The following is an 18,683-nucleotide window of genomic DNA, read 5'->3' as shown; positions in this document are numbered from 1 at the left end:
GAGTGACTATAAATGAACTTTTCTTGTCAATGGATGGCTTTTGCTTCACGTTTCTCGACATAAATATTCAATTAAAATATGTTCTAACAAAAAAATGTAAAAAAATTCATCTTAAAATCTTTTGAGAGATTATAAAGGCATTTAAAACGAGTAATAAGCTTCCGTAGGCATGAATGACTATAAACGAACTTTTCTTATCAATGGATGGCTTTCGTTTCACATTTTTCGAGGTCAACAATCAATTATAATCTGTTTTAATCAAAAAATGTAAAAATTCAAATTAAATTCAATTATGGGATTATGAAAGCATTTAAAGCGAGTAATAAGGCTTTCGTAAGCATGAGTGACTATAAATAAATTTTTCTTGGCAATGGATGGCTTTCGCTTCATGTCACCCAAGATAAACAATCAATTACAATCTATTTTAATCAAAAAAATGTAAACAAAATCAAATTAAATTTAATTATGGGATTATAAAATTATTTAAAGCGAGTAATAAGTCTTTCGTAGCCATGAGTGACTATAAATGAACTTTTCTGTTCAATGGATGGCTTTTGCTTTACGTTTCTCGAGGCAAGTATTCAATTATAATATGTTCTAACAAAAAATATAAAAAAATTCAACTTAAAATCATTTATGAGATTATAAAGGCATTTAAATCGAGTTATAGGCTTCCGAAGGAATGAATGACTACAAACAAACTTTTCTTATCAATGGATGGCTTTTGCTTAACGTTACTCGAGGTAAAATATCAATTATAATCTGTTTTACTCAAAAAATGTTAAAAAAATTCAAATTAAATTCAATTATGAGATTATAAAACGATTGAAAGCGAGTAATAAGGCTTTTGCAGGCTTGAGTGACTATAAATGAACTTTTCCTGTCAATGGATGGCTTTTGCTTCACGTTTCTCGACATAAATATTCAATTAAAATATGTTCTAACAAAAAAATGCAAAAAAATTCATCTTAAAATCTTTTGAGAGATTATAAAGGCATTTAAAACGAGTAATAAGCTTCCGTAGGCATGAATGACTATAAACGAACTTTTCTTATGAATGGACGGCTTTCGCTTCACGTTTCCCGAGGTCAACAATCAATTATAATCTGTTTTAATCAAAAAATGTAAAAAATTCAAATTAAATTCAATTATGGGATTATGAAAGCATTTAAAGCGAGTAATAGGACTTTCGTAAGCATGAGTGACTATAAATAAATTTTTCTTGGCAATGGATGGCTTACGCTTCAAGTTTTCCAAGATAAACAATCAATTACAATCTGTTTTAATCAAAAAATGTAAACAAAATCAAATTAAATTTAATTATGGGATTATAAAAGTATTTAAAGCGAGTACTAAGGCTTTCGTAGCCATGAGTGACTATAAATAAACTTTTATGGTCAATGGATGGCTTTTGCTGTACGTTTGTCGAGGCAAGTATTCAATTATAATATGTTCTAACAAAAAATATAAAAAAATTGAACTTAAAATCATTTATGAGATTATAAAGGCATTTAAATCGAGTAATAGGCTTCCGAAGGAATGAATGACTACAAACAAACTTTTCTTATCAATGGATGGATTTCGCTTCACGTTACTCGAGCTAAAATATCAATTATAATCTGTTTTACTCAAAAAATGTAAAAAAAATTCAAATTAAATTCAATTATGAGATTATAAAACGATTTAAAGCGAGTAATAAGGCTTTTGCAAGCTTGAGTGACTATAAATGAACTTTTCTTGTCAATGGATGGCTTTTGCTTCACGTTTCTCGACATAAATATTCAATTAAAATATGTTCAAACAAAAAACTGTAAAAAAATTCATCTTAAAATCTTTTGAGAGATTATAAAGGCATTTAAAATGAGAAATAAGCTTCCGTAAGCATGAATGACTATAAACAAACTTTTCTTATCAATGGACGGCTTTCGCTTCACGTTTCCCAAGGTCAACAATCAATTATAATCTGTTTTAATCAAAAAATGTAAAAAATTCAAATTAAATTCAATTATGGGATTATGAAAGCATTTAAAGCGAGTAATAAGGCTTTCGTAAGCATGAGTGACTATAAATAAATTTTTCTTGGCAATGGATGGCTTTGGCTTCATGTCACCCAAGATAAACAATTAATTACAATCTATTTTAATCAAAAAATGTAAACAAAATCAAATTAAATTTAATTATGGGATTATAAAAGTATTTAAAGCGAGTAATAAGGCTTTCGTAGCCATGAGTGACTATAAATACACTTTTCTGGTCAATGGATGGCTTTTGCTTTACCTTTCTCGAGGCAAGTATTCAATTATAATAAGTTCTAACAAAAAATATAAAAAAATTCAACTTAAAATCATTTATGAGATTCTAAAGGCATTTAAATCGAGTAATAGGCTTCCGAAGGAATGAATGACAACAAACAAACTTTTCTTATCAATGGATGGCTTTCGCTTCACGTTACTCGAGGTAAAATAACATTTATAATCTGTTTTACTTAAAAAATGTAAAAAAAATTCAAATTCAATTCAATTATGAGATTGTAAAACGATTTAAAGCGAGTAATAAGGCTTTTGCAAGCTTGAGTGACTATAAATGAACTTTTCTTGTCAATGGATGGCTTTTGCTTCACGTTTCTCGACATAAATATTCAATTAAAATATGTTCTAACAAAAAAATGCAAAAAAATTCATCTTAAAATCTTTTGAGAGATTATAAAGGCATTTAAAACGAGTAATAAGCTTCCGTAGGTATGAATGACTATAAACGAACTTTTCTTATCAATGGATGGCTTTCGTTTCACGTTTTCCGAGGTCAACCATCAATTATAATCTGTTTTAATCAAAAAATGTAAAAATTCAAATTAAATTCAATTATGGGATTATGAAAGCATTTAAAGCGAGTAATAAGGCTTTTGTAAGCATGAGTGACTATAAATAAATTTTTCTTGGCAATGGATGGCTTTCGCTTCATGTCACCCAAGATAAACAATCAATTACAATCTATTTTAATCAAAACAATGTAAACAAAATCAAATTAAATTTAATTATGGGATTATAAAATTATTTAAAGCGAGTAATAAGTCTTTCGTAGCCATGAGTGACTATCAATGAACTTTTCTGTTCAATGGATGGCTTTTGCTTTACGTTTCTCGAGGCAAGTATTCAATTATAATATGTTCTAACAAAAAATATAAAAAAATTCAACTTAAAATCATTTATGAGATTCTAAAGGCATTTAAATCGAGTAATAGGCTTCCGAAGGAATGAATGACTACAAACAAACTTTTCTTATCAATGGATGGCTTTCGCTTCACGTTACTCGAGGTAAAATAACATTTATAATCTGTTTTACTCAAAAAATGTAAAAAAAATTCAAATTAAATTCAATTATGAGATTGTAAAACGATTTAAAGCGAGTAATAAGGCTTTTGCAAGCTTGAGTGACTATAAATGAACTTTTCTTGTCAATGGATGGCTTTTGCTTCACGTTTCTCGACATAAATATTCAATTAAAATATGTTCTAACAAAAAAATGTAAAAAAATTCATCTTAAAATCTTTTGAGAGATTATAAAGGCATTTAAAACGAGTAATAAGCTTCCGTAGGCATGAATGACTATAAACGAACTTTTCTTATGAATGGACGGCTTTCGCTTCACGTTTCCCGAGGTCAACAATCAATTATAATCTGTTTTAATCAAAAAATGTAAAAAATTCAAATTAAATTCAATTATGGGATTATGAAAGCATTTAAAGCGAGTAATAGGACTTTCGTAAGCATGAGTGACTATAAATAAATTTTTCTTGGCAATGGATGGCTTACGCTTCAAGTTTTCCAAGATAAACAATCAATTACAATCTGTTTTAATCAAAAAATGTAAACAAAATCAAATTAAATTTAATTATGGGATTATAAAAGTATTTAAAGCGAGTACTAAGGCTTTCGTAGCCATGAGTGACTATAAATAAACTTTTATGGTCAATGGATGGCTTTTGCTGTACGTTTGTCGAGGCAAGTATTCAATTATAATATGTTCTAACAAAAAATATAAAAAAATTCAACTTAAAATCATTTATGAGATTATAAAGGCATTTAAATCGAGTAATAGGCTTCCGAAGGAATGAATGACTACAAACAAACTTTTCTTATCAATGGATGGATTTCGCTTCACGTTACTCGAGCTAAAATATCAATTATAATCTGTTTTACTCAAAAAATGTAAAAAAAATTCAAATTAAATTCAATTATGAGATTATAAAACGATTTAAAGCGAGTAATAAGGCTTTTGCAAGCTTGAGTGACTATAAATGAACTTTTCTTGTCAATGGATGGCTTTTGCTTCACGTTTCTCGACATAAATATTCAATTAAAATATGTTCAAACAAAAAACTGTAAAAAAATTCATCTTAAAATCTTTTGAGAGATTATAAAGGCATTTAAAATGAGAAATAAGCTTCCGTAAGCATGAATGACTATAAACAAACTTTTCTTATCAATGGACGGCTTTCGCTTCACGTTTCCCAAGGTCAACAATCAATTATAATCTGTTTTAATCAAAAAATGTAAAAAATTCAAATTAAATTCAATTATGGGATTATGAAAGCATTTAAAGCGAGTAATAAGGCTTTCGTAAGCATGAGTGACTATAAATAAATTTTTCTTGGCAATGGATGGCTTTCGCTTCACGTTACTCGAGGTAAAATATCAATTATAATCTGTTTTACTAAAAAAATGTAAAAAAAATTCAAATTAAATTCAATTATGAGATTATAAAACGATTTAAAGCGAGTAATAAGACTTTTGCAGGCTTGAGTGACTATAAACGAACTTTTCTTGTCAATGGATGGCTTTTGCTTCACGTTTCTTGACATAAATATTCAATTAAAATATGTTCTATCAAAAAACTATAAAAAAATTCATCTTAAAATCTTTTGAGAGATTATAAAGGCATTTAAAACGAGTAATAAGCTTCCGTAGGCATGAATGACTATAAACGAACTTTTCTTATCAATGGATGACTTTCGCTTCATGTTTCCCGAGGTCAACAATCAATTATAATCTGTTTAAATCAAAAAAGGTAAAAAATTCAAATTAAATTCAATTATGGGATTATGAAAGCATTTAAAGCGAGTAATAAGGCTTTCTTAGCCATGAGTGACTATAAATGAACTTTTCTGATCAATGTATGGCTTTTGCTTTACCTTTCTTGAGGCAAGTATTCAATTATAATATGTTCTAACAAAAAATATAAAAAAAATCAACTTAAAATCATTTATGAGATTATAAAGGCATTTAAATCGAGTAATAGGCTTCCAAAGGAAAGAATGACTACAAACAAACTTTTCTTATCGATGGATGGCTTTCGCTTCACGTTACTCGAGGTAAAATATCAATTATAATCTGTTTTACTCAAAAAATGTAAAAAAAATTCAAATTAAATTCAATTATGAGATTATAAAACGATTTAAAGCGAGTAATAAGGCTTTTGCAGGCTTGAGTGACTATAAATGAACTTTTCTTGTCAATGGATGGCTTTTGCTTCACGTTTCTCGGCATAAATATTCAATTAAAATATGTTCTAACAAAAAAATGTAAAAAAATTCATCTTAAAATCTTTTGAGAGATTATAAAGGCATTTAAAACGAGTAATAAGCTTCCGTAGGCATGAATGACTATAAACGAACTTTTCTTATCAATGGATGGCTTTCGCTTCACGTTTCCCGAGGTCAACAAACAATTATAATCTGTTTAAATCAAAAAAGGTAAAAAATTCAAATTAAATTCAATTAAGGGATTATGAAAGCATTTAAAGCGAGTAATAAGGCTTTCGTAAGCATGAGTGACTATAAATAATTTTTTCTTGGCAATAGATGGCTTTCGCTTCATGTTTCCCAAGATAAACAATCAATTACAATATGTTTTAATCAAAAAATGTAAACAAAATCAAATTTAATTTAATTATGGGATTATAAAAGCATTTAAAGCGAGTAATAAGGCTTTCGTAGCCATGAGTGACTATAAATGAACTTTTCTGGTCAATGGATGGCTTTTGCTTTACGTTTCTCGAGGCAAGTATTCAATTATAATATGTTCTAACAAAAAATATAAAAAAATTCAACTTAAAATCATTTATGCGATTATAAAGGCATTTAAATCGAGTAATAGGCTTCCGAAGGAATGAATGACTACAAACAAACTTTTCTTATCAATGGATGGCTTTTGCTTCACGTTACTCGAGGTAAAATAGCAATTATAATCTGTTTTACTCAAAAAATGTAAAAAAAATTCAAATTAAATTCAATTATGAGATTATAAAACGATTTAAAGCGAGTAATAAGGCTTTTGCAGGCTTTAGTGACTATAAATGAACTTTTCTTATCAATGGATGGCTTTTGCTTCACGGTTCTCGACGTAAATATTCAATTATAATGTGTTCTAACAAAAAATGTATAAAACTTCAGCTTAAAATCTTTTGTGAGATAATAAAGGCATTTAAATCGAGTAATAAGCTTCCGAAGGCATGAATGACTATAAACGAACTTTTCTTACCAATTGATGGCTTTCGTTTCACGTTTCTCGATGTAAACAATCAATTATAATCTGTTTTAATAAAAAAATGTAAAAAATTCAAACTAAATTCAATTCTGGGATTACATAAGCATTTAAAGCGAGTGATAACGCTGTCGTAGACATGAGTGACTATAAATGAACTTTTCTTATCAATGGATGGCTTTCTCTTCACGTTTCCCGAGGTAAACAATTAATTATAATTTATTTTAATCAAAAAATATAAAAAAATTAAAATTAAATTCAATTATGAGGTTATAAACCCATTTAAAGCGAGTAATAAGGCTTTCGTAGGCACAAGGGACTATAAATGAACTTTTTCTGTCAGTGGATGGCGTTTGCTTCACGTTTCTCAAGGTAAACGTTCAATTATAATCTGTTTTAACAAAAAATGTAAAACAAATTCAATTTAAAATCATTTGTGAGATTATAAAGGCAATTAAATCGAGTAATAGGCTTCCAAAGTAATGAATGACTACAAATGGACTTTTCTTATCAACGGATGGCTTTCGCTTCACGTTTCCCGAGGTAAACAATTAATTATAATTTGTTTTAATCAAAAAATGTGAAAAAATTGAAATCAAATTCAATTACGAGATCATAAAATCATTTAAAACGATTAATAAGGCTTTTGTAGGCATGAGTGAAGATAAATAAACTTTTCCTGTCAGTGGATGGCTTTTGCTTCACGTTTCTCAAGGCAAACATTCAATTATAATTTGTTTTAACAAAAAATGTAAAAAAAATTCAACTTAAAATCATTTGTGAGATTATAAAAGCATTTAAATTGAGTAATAGGCTTCCGAAGGAATGAATGACTACAAACGAACTTTTCTTATCAATGGATGGCTTTCGCTTCACGTTACTCAAGGTAAATAATTAATTATAATCTGTTTTAATCAAAAAATGTAAAAAAATTGAAATTAAATTCAATTATGAGATTATAAAATCATTTAAAGCGAGTAATAAGGCTTTCATAGGCATGAGGGACTATAATTGAACTTTTTCTGTCAGTGGATGGCTTTTGCTTCACGTTTCTCAAGGCAAACGTTCAATTATAATCTGTTTAAAAAAAATGTAAAAAAAATTCACCTTAAAATCATTTGTGAGATTATAAAGGCATTTAAATCGAGTAATAGGCTTTCGAAGGAATGAATGACTACAAACGAACTTTTCTTATCAATGGATGGCTTTTGCTTCATGTTACTCGAGGCAAACAATCAATGATAATTTGTTTTACTAATAAAATGTAAGAAAATTCAAATTAAATTCAATTACGAGATTATAAAACGATTTAAAGCGAGTAATAAGGCTTTTACAAGCATGAGTGAATATAAATGAACTTTTCTTATCAATGGATGGCTTTCGCTTCACGTTACTCGAGGTAAACAATCAATTATAATCCATTTTACTCAAAAAATGTAAACAAAATTCAAATTAAATTCAATTATGAGATTATAAAACGATTTAAAGCGAGTAATACAGCTTTTGCAGGCATGAGTGACTATAAATGAACTTTTCTTGTCAATTGATGGCTTTTGCTTCACGTTTTTCGATGTAAATATTCAATTATAATATGTTCTAACAAAAAATGTAAAAAAATTCAGCTTAAAATCTTTTGTGAGATTATAAAGGCATTTAAATCGAGTAATAAGCTTCCGAAGGCATGAATGACTATAAACGAACTTTTCTTATCAATGGATGGCTTTTGCTTCACGTTACTCGAGGCAAACAATCAATGATAATTTGTTTAACTAAAAAAATGTAAAAAAATTCAAATTAAATTCAATTACGAGATTATAAAACGATTTAAAGCGAGTAGTAAGGCTTTTATAGGCATGAGTGACTATAAATGAACTTTTCTTATCAATGGATGGCTTTTGCTTCACGTTACTCGAGGCAAACAATCAATTATAATCTGTTTTACTCAAAAAATGTAAAAAAAAATTCAAATTAAATTCAATTACGAGATTATAAAACGATTTAAAGAGAGTAATAAAGCTTTTGTAGGCATGAGTGACTATAAATGAACTTTTCTTATCAATGGATGGCTTTTGCTTCACGGTTCTCGACGTAAATATTCAATTATAATGTGTTCTAACAAAAAATGTATAAAACTTCAGCTTAAAATCTTTTGTGAGATAATAAAGGCATTTAAATCGAGTAATAAGCTTCCGAAGGCATGAATGACTATAAACGAACTTTTCTTACCAATTGATGGCTTTCGTTTCACGTTTCTCGATGTAAACAATCAATTATAATCTGTTTTAATAAAAAAATGTAAAAAATTCAAACTAAATTCAATTCTGGGATTACATAAGCATTTAAAGCGAGTGATAACGCTGTCGTAGACATGAGTGACTATAAATGAACTTTTCTTATCAATGGATGGCTTTCTCTTCACGTTTCCCGAGGTAAACAATTAATTATAATTTGTTTTAATCAAAAAATATAAAAAAATTAAAATTAAATTCAATTATGAGGTTATAAACCCATTTAAAGCGAGTAATAAGGCTTTCGTAGGCACAAGGGACTATAAATGAACTTTTTCTGTCAGTGGATGGCGTTTGCTTCACGTTTCTCAAGGTAAACGTTCAATTATAATCTGTTTTAACAAAAAATGTAAAACAAATTCAATTTAAAATCATTTGTGAGATTATAAAGGCAATTAAATCGAGTAATAGGCTTCCAAAGTAATGAATGACTACAAATGGACTTTTCTTATCAACGAATGGCTTTCGCTTCACGTTTCCCAAGGTAAATAATTAATTATAATTTGTTTTAATCAAAAAATGTAAAAAAATTGAAATCAAATTCAATTATGAGATCATAAAATCATTTAAAACGATTAATAAGGCTTTCGTAGGCATGAGTGAAGATAAATAAACTTTTCCTGTCAGTGGATGGCTTTTGCTTCACGTTTCTCAAGGCAAACATTCAATTATAATATGTTTTAACAAAAAATGTAAAAAAAATTCAACTTAAAATCATTTGTGAGATTATAAAAGCATTTAAATTGAGTAATAGGCTTCCGAAGGAATGAATGACTACAAACGAACTTTTCTTATCAATGGATGGCTTTCGCTTCACGTTACTCAAGGTAAATAATTAATTATAATCTGTTTTAATCAAAAAATGTAAAAAAATTGAAATTAAATTCAATTATGAGATTATAAAATCATTTAAAGCGAGTAATAAGGCTTTCATAGGCATGAGGGACTATAATTGAACTTTTTCTGTCAGTGGATGGCTTTTGCTTCACGTTTCTCAAGGCAAACGTTCAATTATAATCTGTTTAAAAAAAATGTAAAAAAAATTCACCTTAAAATCATTTGTGAGATTATAAAGGCATTTAAATCGAGTAATAGGCTTTCGAAGGAATGAATGACTACAAACGAACTTTTCTTATCAATGGATGGCTTTTGCTTCATGTTACTCGAGGCAAACAATCAATGATAATTTGTTTTACTAATAAAATGTAAGAAAATTCAAATTAAATTCAATTACGAGATTATAAAACGATTTAAAGCGAGTAATAAGGCTTTTACAAGCATGAGTGAATATAAATGAACTTTTCTTATCAATGGATGGCTTTCGCTTCACGTTACTCGAGGTAAACAATCAATTATAATCCGTTTTACTCAAAAAATGTAAACAAAATTCAAATTAAATTCAATTATGAGATTATAAAACGATTTAAAGCGAGTAATACAGCTTTTGCAGGGATGAGTGACTATAAATGAACTTTTCTTGTCAATTGATGGCTTTTGCTTCACGTTTTTCGATGTAAATATTCAATTATAATATGTTCTAACAAAAAATGTAAAAAAATTCAGCTTAAAATCTTTTGTGAGATTATAAAGGCATTTAAATCGAGTAATAAGCTTCCGAAGGCATGAATGACTATAAACGAACTTTTCTTATCAATGGATGGCTTTTGCTTCACGTTACTCGAGGCAAACAATCAATGATAATTTGTTTTACTAAAAAAATGTAAAAAAATTCAAATTAAATTCAATTACGAGATTATAAAACGATTTAAAGCGAGTAGTAAGGCTTTTATAGGCATGAGTGACTATAAATGAACTTTTCTTATCAATGGATGGCTTTTGCTTCACGTTACTCGAGGCAAACAATCAATTTTAATTTGTTTTACTCAAAAAATGTAAAAAAATTCAAATTAAATTCAATTATGAGATTATAAAACGATTTAAAGAGAGTAATAAAGCTTTTGTAGGCATGAGTGACTATAAATGAACTTTTCTTATCAATGGATGGCTTTTGCTTCACGGTTCTCGACGTAAATATTCAATTATAATGTGTTCTAACAAAAAATATATAAAACTTCAGCTTAAAATCTTTTGTGAGATAATAAAGGCATTGAAATAGAGTAATAAGCTTCCGAAGGCATGAATGACTATAAACGAACTTTTCTTACCAATTGATGGCTTTCGTTTCACGTTTCTCGATGTAAACAATCAATTATAATCTGTTTTAATAAAAAAATGTAAAAAATTCAAACTAAATTCAATTCTGGGATTACATAAGCATTTAAAGCGAGTGATAACGCTGTCGTAGACATGAGTGACTATAAATGAACTTTTCTTATCAATGGATGGCTTTCTCTTCACGTTTCCCGAGGTAAACAATTAATTATAATTTGTTTTAATCAAAAAATATAAAAAAATTAAAATTAAATTCAATTATGAGGTTATAAACCCATTTAAAGCGAGTAATAAGGCTTTCGTAGGCACAAGGGACTATAAATGAACTTTTTCTGTCAGTGGATGGCGTTTGCTTCACGTTTCTCAAGGTAAACGTTCAATTATAATCTGTTTTAACAAAAAATGTAAAACAAATTCAATTTAAAATCATTTGTGAGATTATAAAGGCAATTAAATCGAGTAATAGGCTTCCAAAGTAATGAATGACTACAAATGGACTTTTCTTATCAACGGATGGCTTTCGCTTCACGTTTCCCGAGGTAAACAATTAATTATAATTTGTTTTAATCAAAAAATGTAAAAAAATTGAAATCAAATTCAATTATGAGATCATAAAATCATTTAAAACGATTAATAAGGCTTTCGTAGGCATGAGTGAAGATAAATAAACTTTTCCTGTCAGTGGATGGCTTTTGCTTCACGTTTCTCAAGGCAAACATTCAATTATAATTTGTTTTAACAAAAAATGTAAAAAAAATTCAACTTAAAATCATTTGTGAGATTATAAAAGCATTTAAATTGAGTAATAGGCTTCCGAAGGAATGAATGACTACAAACGAACTTTTCTTATCAATGGATGGCTTTCGCTTCACGTTACTCAAGGTAAATAATTAATTATAATCTGTTTTAATCAAAAAATGTAAAAAAATTAAAATTAAATTCAATTATGAGATTATAAAATCATTTAAAGCGAGTAATAAGGCTTTCATAGGCATGAGGGACTATAATTGAACTTTTTCTGTCAGTGGATGGCTTTTGCTTCACGTTTCTCAAGGCAAACGTTCAATTATAATCTGTTTAAAAAAAATGTAAAAAAAATTCACCTTAAAATCATTTGTGAGATTATAAAGGCATTTAAATCGAGTAATAGGCTTTCGAAGGAATGAATGACTACAAACGAACTTTTCTTATCAATGGATGGCTTTTGCTTCATGTTACTCGAGGCAAACAATCAATGATAATTTGTTTTACTAATAAAATGTAAGAAAATTCAAATTAAATTCAATTACGAGATTATAAAACGATTTAAAGCGAGTAATAAGGCTTTTACAAGCATGAGTGAATATAAATGAACTTTTCTTATCAATGGATGGCTTTCGCTTCACGTTACTCGAGGTAAACAATGAATTATAATCCGTTTTACTCAAAAAATGTAAACAAAATTCAAATTAAATTCAATTATGAGATTATAAAACGATTTAAAGCGAGTAATACAGCTTTTGCAGGCATGAGTGACTATAAATGAACTTTTCTTGCCAATTGATGGCTTTTGCTTCACGTTTTTCGATGTAAATATTCAATTATAATATGTTCTAACAAAAAATGTAAAAAAATTCAGCTTAAAATCTTTTGTGAGATTATAAAGGCATTTAAATCGAGTAATAAGCTTCCGAAGGCATGAATGACTATAAACGAACTTTTCTTATCAATGGATGGCTTTTGCTTCACGTTACTCGAGGCAAACAATCAATGATAATTTTTTTTTCTAAAAAAATGTAAAAAAATTCAAATTCAATTCAATTACGAGATTATAAAACGATTTAAAGCGAGTAGTAAGGCTTTTATAGGCATGAGTGACTATAAATGAATTTTTCTTATCAATGGATGGCTTTTGCTTCACGTTACTTGAGGCAAACAATCAATTATAATCTGTTTTACTCAAAAAATGTAAAAAAAATTCAAATTAAATTCAATTATGAGATTATAAAACGATTTAAAGAGAGTAATAAAGCTTTTGTAGGCATGAGTGACTATAAATGAACTTTTCTTATCAATGGATGGCTTTTGCTTCATGGTTCTCGACGTAAATATTCAATTATAATGTGTTCTAACAAAAAATGTATAAAACTTCAGCTTAAAATCTTTTGTGAGATAATAAAGGCATTTAAATCGAGTAATAAGCTTCCGAAGGCATGAATGACTATAAACGAACTTTTCTTACCAATTGATGGCTTTCGTTTCACGTTTCTCGATGTAAACAATCAATTATAATCTGTTTTAATAAAAAAATATAAAAAATTCAAACTAAATTCAATTCTGGGATTACATAAGCATTTAAAGCGAGTGATAACGCTGTCGTAGACATGAGTGACTATAAATGAACTTTTCTTATCAATGGATGGCTTTCTCTTCACGTTTCCCGAGGTAAACAATTAATTATAATTTGTTTTAATCAAAAAATATAAAAAAATTAAAATTAAATTCAATTATGAGGTTATAAACCCATTTAAAGCGAGTAATAAGGCTTTCGTAGGCACAAGGGACTATAAATGAACTTTTTCTGTCAGTGGATGGCGTTTGCTTCACGTTTCTCAAGGTAAACGTTCAATTATAATCTGTTTTAACAAAAAATGTAAAACAAATTCAATTTAAAATCATTTGTGAGATTATAAAGGCAATTAAATCGAGTAATAGGCTTCCAAAGTAATGAATGACTACAAATGGACTTTTCTTATCAACGAATGGCTTTCGCTTCACGTTTCCCAAGGTAAACAATTAATTATAATTTGTTTTAATCAAAAAATGTAAAAAAATTGAAATCAAATTCAATTATGAGATCATAAAATCATTTAAAACGATTAATAAGGCTTTCGTAGGCATGAGTGAAGATAAATAAACTTTTCCTGTCAGTGGATGGCTTTTGCTTCACGTTTCTCAAGGCAAACATTCAATTATAATATGTTTTAACAAAAAATGTAAAAAAAATTCAACTTAAAATCATTTGTGAGATTATAAAAGCATTTAAATTGAGTAATAGGCTTCCGAAGGAATGAATGACTACAAACGAACTTTTCTTATCAATGGATGGCTTTTGCTTCACGTTACTCAAGGTAAATAATTAATTATAATCTGTTTTAATCAAAAAATGTAAAAAAATTGAAATTAAATTCAATTATGAGATTATAAAATCATTTAAAGCGAGTAATAAGGCTTTCATAGGCATGAGGGACTATAATTGAACTTTTTCTGTCAGTGGATGGCTTTTGCTTCACGTTTCTCAAGGCAAACGTTCAATTATAATCTGTTTAAAAAAAATGTAAAAAACATTCACCTTAAAATCATTTGTGAGATTATAAAGGCATTTAAATCGAGTAATAGGCTTTCGAAGGAATGAATGACTACAAACGAACTTTTCTTATCAATGGATGGCTTTTGCTTCATGTTACTCGAGGCAAACAATCAATGATAATTTGTTTTACTAATAAAATGTAAGAAAATTCAAATTAAATTCAATTACGAGATTATAAAACGATTTAAAGCGAGTAATAAGGCTTTTACAAGCATGAGTGAATATAAATGAACTTTTCTTATCAATGGATGGCTTTCGCTTCACGTTACTCGAGGTAAACAATCAATTATAATCCGTTTTACTCAAAAAATGTAAACAAAATTCAAATTAAATTCAATTATGAGATTATAAAACGATTTAAAGCGAGTAATACAGCTTTTGCAGGGATGAGTGACTATAAATGAACTTTTCTTGTCAATTGATGGCTTTTGCTTCACGTTTTTCGATGTAAATATTCAATTATAATATGTTCTAACAAAAAATGTAAAAAAATTCAGCTTAAAATCTTTTGTGAGATTATAAAGGCATTTAAATCGAGTAATAAGCTTCCGAAGGCATGAATGACTATAAACGAACTTTTCTTATCAATGGATGGCTTTTGCTTCACGTTACTCGAGGCAAACAATCAATGATAATTTGTTTTACTAAAAAAATGTAAAAAAATTCAAATTAAATTCAATTACGAGATTATAAAACGATTTAAAGCGAGTAGTAAGGCTTTTATAGGCATGAGTGACTATAAATGAACTTTTCTTATCAATGGATGGCTTTTGCTTCACGTTACTCGAGGCAAACAATCAATTTTAATTTGTTTTACTCAAAAAATGTAAAAAAATTCAAATTAAATTCAATTATGAGATTATAAAACGATTTAAAGAGAGTAATAAAGCTTTTGTAGGCATGAGTGACTATAAATGAACTTTTCTTATCAATGGATGGCTTTTGCTTCACGGTTCTCGACGTAAATATTCAATTATAATGTGTTCTAACAAAAAATATATAAAACTTCAGCTTAAAATCTTTTGTGAGATAATAAAGGCATTTAAATCGAGTAATAAGCTTCCGAAGGCATGAATGACTATAAACGAACTTTTCTTACCAATTGATGGCTTTCGTTTCACGTTTCTCGATGTAAACAATCAATTATAATCTGTTTTAATAAAAAAATGTAAAAAATTCAAACTAAATTCAATTCTGGGATTACATAAGCATTTAAAGCGAGTGATAACGCTGTCGTAGACATGAGTGACTATAAATGAACTTTTCTTATCAATGGATGGCTTTCTCTTCACGTTTCCCGAGGTAAACAATTAATTATAATTTGTTTTAATCAAAAAATATAAAAAAATTAAAATTAAATTCAATTATGAGGTTATAAACCCATTTAAAGCGAGTAAAAAGGCTTTCGTAGGCACAAGGGACTATAAATGAACTTTTTCTGTCAGTGGATGGCGTTTGCTTCACGTTTCTCAAGGTAAACGTTCAATTATAATCTGTTTTAACAAAAAATGTAAAACAAATTCAATTTAAAATCATTTGTGAGATTATAAAGGCAATTAAATCGAGTAATAGGCTTCCAAAGTAATGAATGACTACAAATGGACTTTTCTTATCAACGGATGGCTTTCGCTTCACGTTTCCCGAGGTAAACAATTAATTATAATTTGTTTTAATCAAAAAATGTAAAAAAATTGAAATCAAATTCAATTATGAGATCATAAAATCATTTAAAACGATTAATAAGGCTTTCGTAGGCATGAGTGAAGATAAATAAACTTTTCCTGTCAGTGGATGGCTTTTGCTTCACGTTTCTCAAGGCAAACATTCAATTATAATTTGTTTTAACAAAAAATGTAAAAAAAATTCAACTTAAAATCATTTGTGAGATTATAAAAGCATTTAAATTGAGTAATAGGCTTCCGAAGGAATGAATGACTACAAACGAACTTTTCTTATCAATGGATGGCTTTCGCTTCACGTTACTCAAGGTAAATAATTAATTATAATCTGTTTTAATCAAAAAATGTAAAAAAATTAAAATTAAATTCAATTATGAGATTATAAAATCATTTAAAGCGAGTAATAAGGCTTTCATAGGCATGAGGGACTATAATTGAACTTTTTCTGTCAGTGGATGGCTTTTGCTTCACGTTTCTCAAGGCAAACGTTCAATTATAATCTGTTTAAAAAAAATGTAAAAAAAATTCACCTTAAAATCATTTGTGAGATTATAAAGGCATTTAAATCGAGTAATAGGCTTTTGAAGGAATGAATGACTACAAACGAACTTTTCTTATCAATGGATGGCTTTTGCTTCATGTTACTCGAGGCAAACAATCAATGATAATTTGTTTTACTAATAAAATGTAAGAAAATTCAAATTAAATTCAATTACGAGATTATAAAACGATTTAAAGCGAGTAATAAGGCTTTTACAAGCATGAGTGAATATAAATGAACTTTTCTTATCAATGGATGGCTTTCGCTTCACGTTACTCGAGGTAAACAATGAATTATAATCCGTTTTACTCAAAAAATGTAAACAAAATTCAAATTAAATTCAATTATGAGATTATAAAACGATTTAAAGCGAGTAATACAGCTTTTGCAGGCATGAGTGACTATAAATGAACTTTTCTTGCCAATTGATGGCTTTTGCTTCACGTTTTTCGATGTAAATATTCAATTATAATATGTTCTAACAAAAAATGTAAAAAAATTCAGCTTAAAATCTTTTGTGAGATTATAAAGGCATTTAAATCGAGTAATAAGCTTCCGAAGGCATGAATGACTATAAACGAACTTTTCTTATCAATGGATGGCTTTTGCTTCACGTTACTCGAGGCAAACAATCAATGATAATTTTTTTTTCTAAAAAAATGTAAAAAAATTCAAATTCAATTCAATTACGAGATTATAAAACGATTTAAAGCGAGTAGTAAGGCTTTTATAGGCATGAGTGACTATAAATGAATTTTTCTTATCAATGGATGGCTTTTGCTTCACGTTACTTGAGGCAAACAATCAATTATAATCTGTTTTACTCAAAAAATGTAAAAAAAATTCAAATTAAATTCAATTATGAGATTATAAAACGATTTAAAGAGAGTAATAAAGCTTTTGTAGGCATGAGTGACTATAAATGAACTTTTCTTATCAATGGATGGCTTTTGCTTCATGGTTCTCGACGTAAATATTCAATTATAATGTGTTCTAACAAAAAATGTATAAAACTTCAGCTTAAAATCTTTTGTGAGATAATAAAGGCATTTAAATCGAGTAATAAGCTTCCGAAGGCATGAATGACTATAAACGAACTTTTCTTACCAATTGATGGCTTTCGTTTCACGTTTCTCGATGTAAACAATCAATTATAATCTGTTTTAATAAAAAAATATAAAAAATTCAAACTAAATTCAATTCTGGGATTACATAAGCATTTAAAGCGAGTGATAACGCTGTCGTAGACATGAGTGACTATAAATGAACTTTTCTTATCAATGGATGGCTTTCTCTTCACGTTTCCCGAGGTAAACAATTAATTATAATTTGTTTTAATCAAAAAATATAAAAAAATTAAAATTAAATTCAATTATGAGGTTATAAACCCATTTAAAGCGAGTAATAAGGCTTTCGTAGGCACAAGGGACTATAAATGAACTTTTTCTGTCAGTGGATGGCGTTTGCTTCACGTTTCTCAAGGTAAACGTTCAATTATAATCTGTTTTAACAAAAAATGTAAAACAAATTCAATTTAAAATCATTTGTGAGATTATAAAGGCAATTAAATCGAGTAATAGGCTTCCAAAGTAATGAATGACTACAAATGGACTTTTCTTATCAACGAATGGCTTTCGCTTCACGTTTCCCAAGGTAAACAATTAATTATAATTTGTTTTAATCAAAAAATGTAAAAAAATTGAAATCAAATTCAATTATGAGATCATAAAATCATTTAAAACAATTAATAAGGCTTTCGTAGGCATGAGTGAAGATAAATAAACTTTTCCTGTCAGTGGATGGCTTTTGCTTCACGTTTCTCAAGGCAAACATTCAATTATAATATGTTTTAACAAAAAATGTAAAAAAAATTCAACTTAAAATCATTTGTGAGATTATAAAAGCATTTAAATTGAGTAATAGGCTTCCGAAGGAATGAATGACTACAAACGAACTTTTCTTATCAATGGATGGCTTTTGCTTCACGTTACTCAAGGTAAATAATTAATTATAATCTGTTTTAATCAAAAAATGTAAAAAAATTGAAATTAAATTCAATTATGAGATTATAAAATCATTTAAAGCGAGTAATAAGGCTTTCATAGGCATGAG

This window comes from Theobroma cacao, chromosome 3 (assembly GCF_053813885.1).
Source record: "Theobroma cacao isolate CCN51 chromosome 3, ASM5381388v1, whole genome shotgun sequence".
NCBI classification, from domain to species: Eukaryota; Viridiplantae; Streptophyta; class Magnoliopsida; order Malvales; family Malvaceae; genus Theobroma; species Theobroma cacao.
This window is presented reverse-complemented; position numbering follows the sequence as displayed.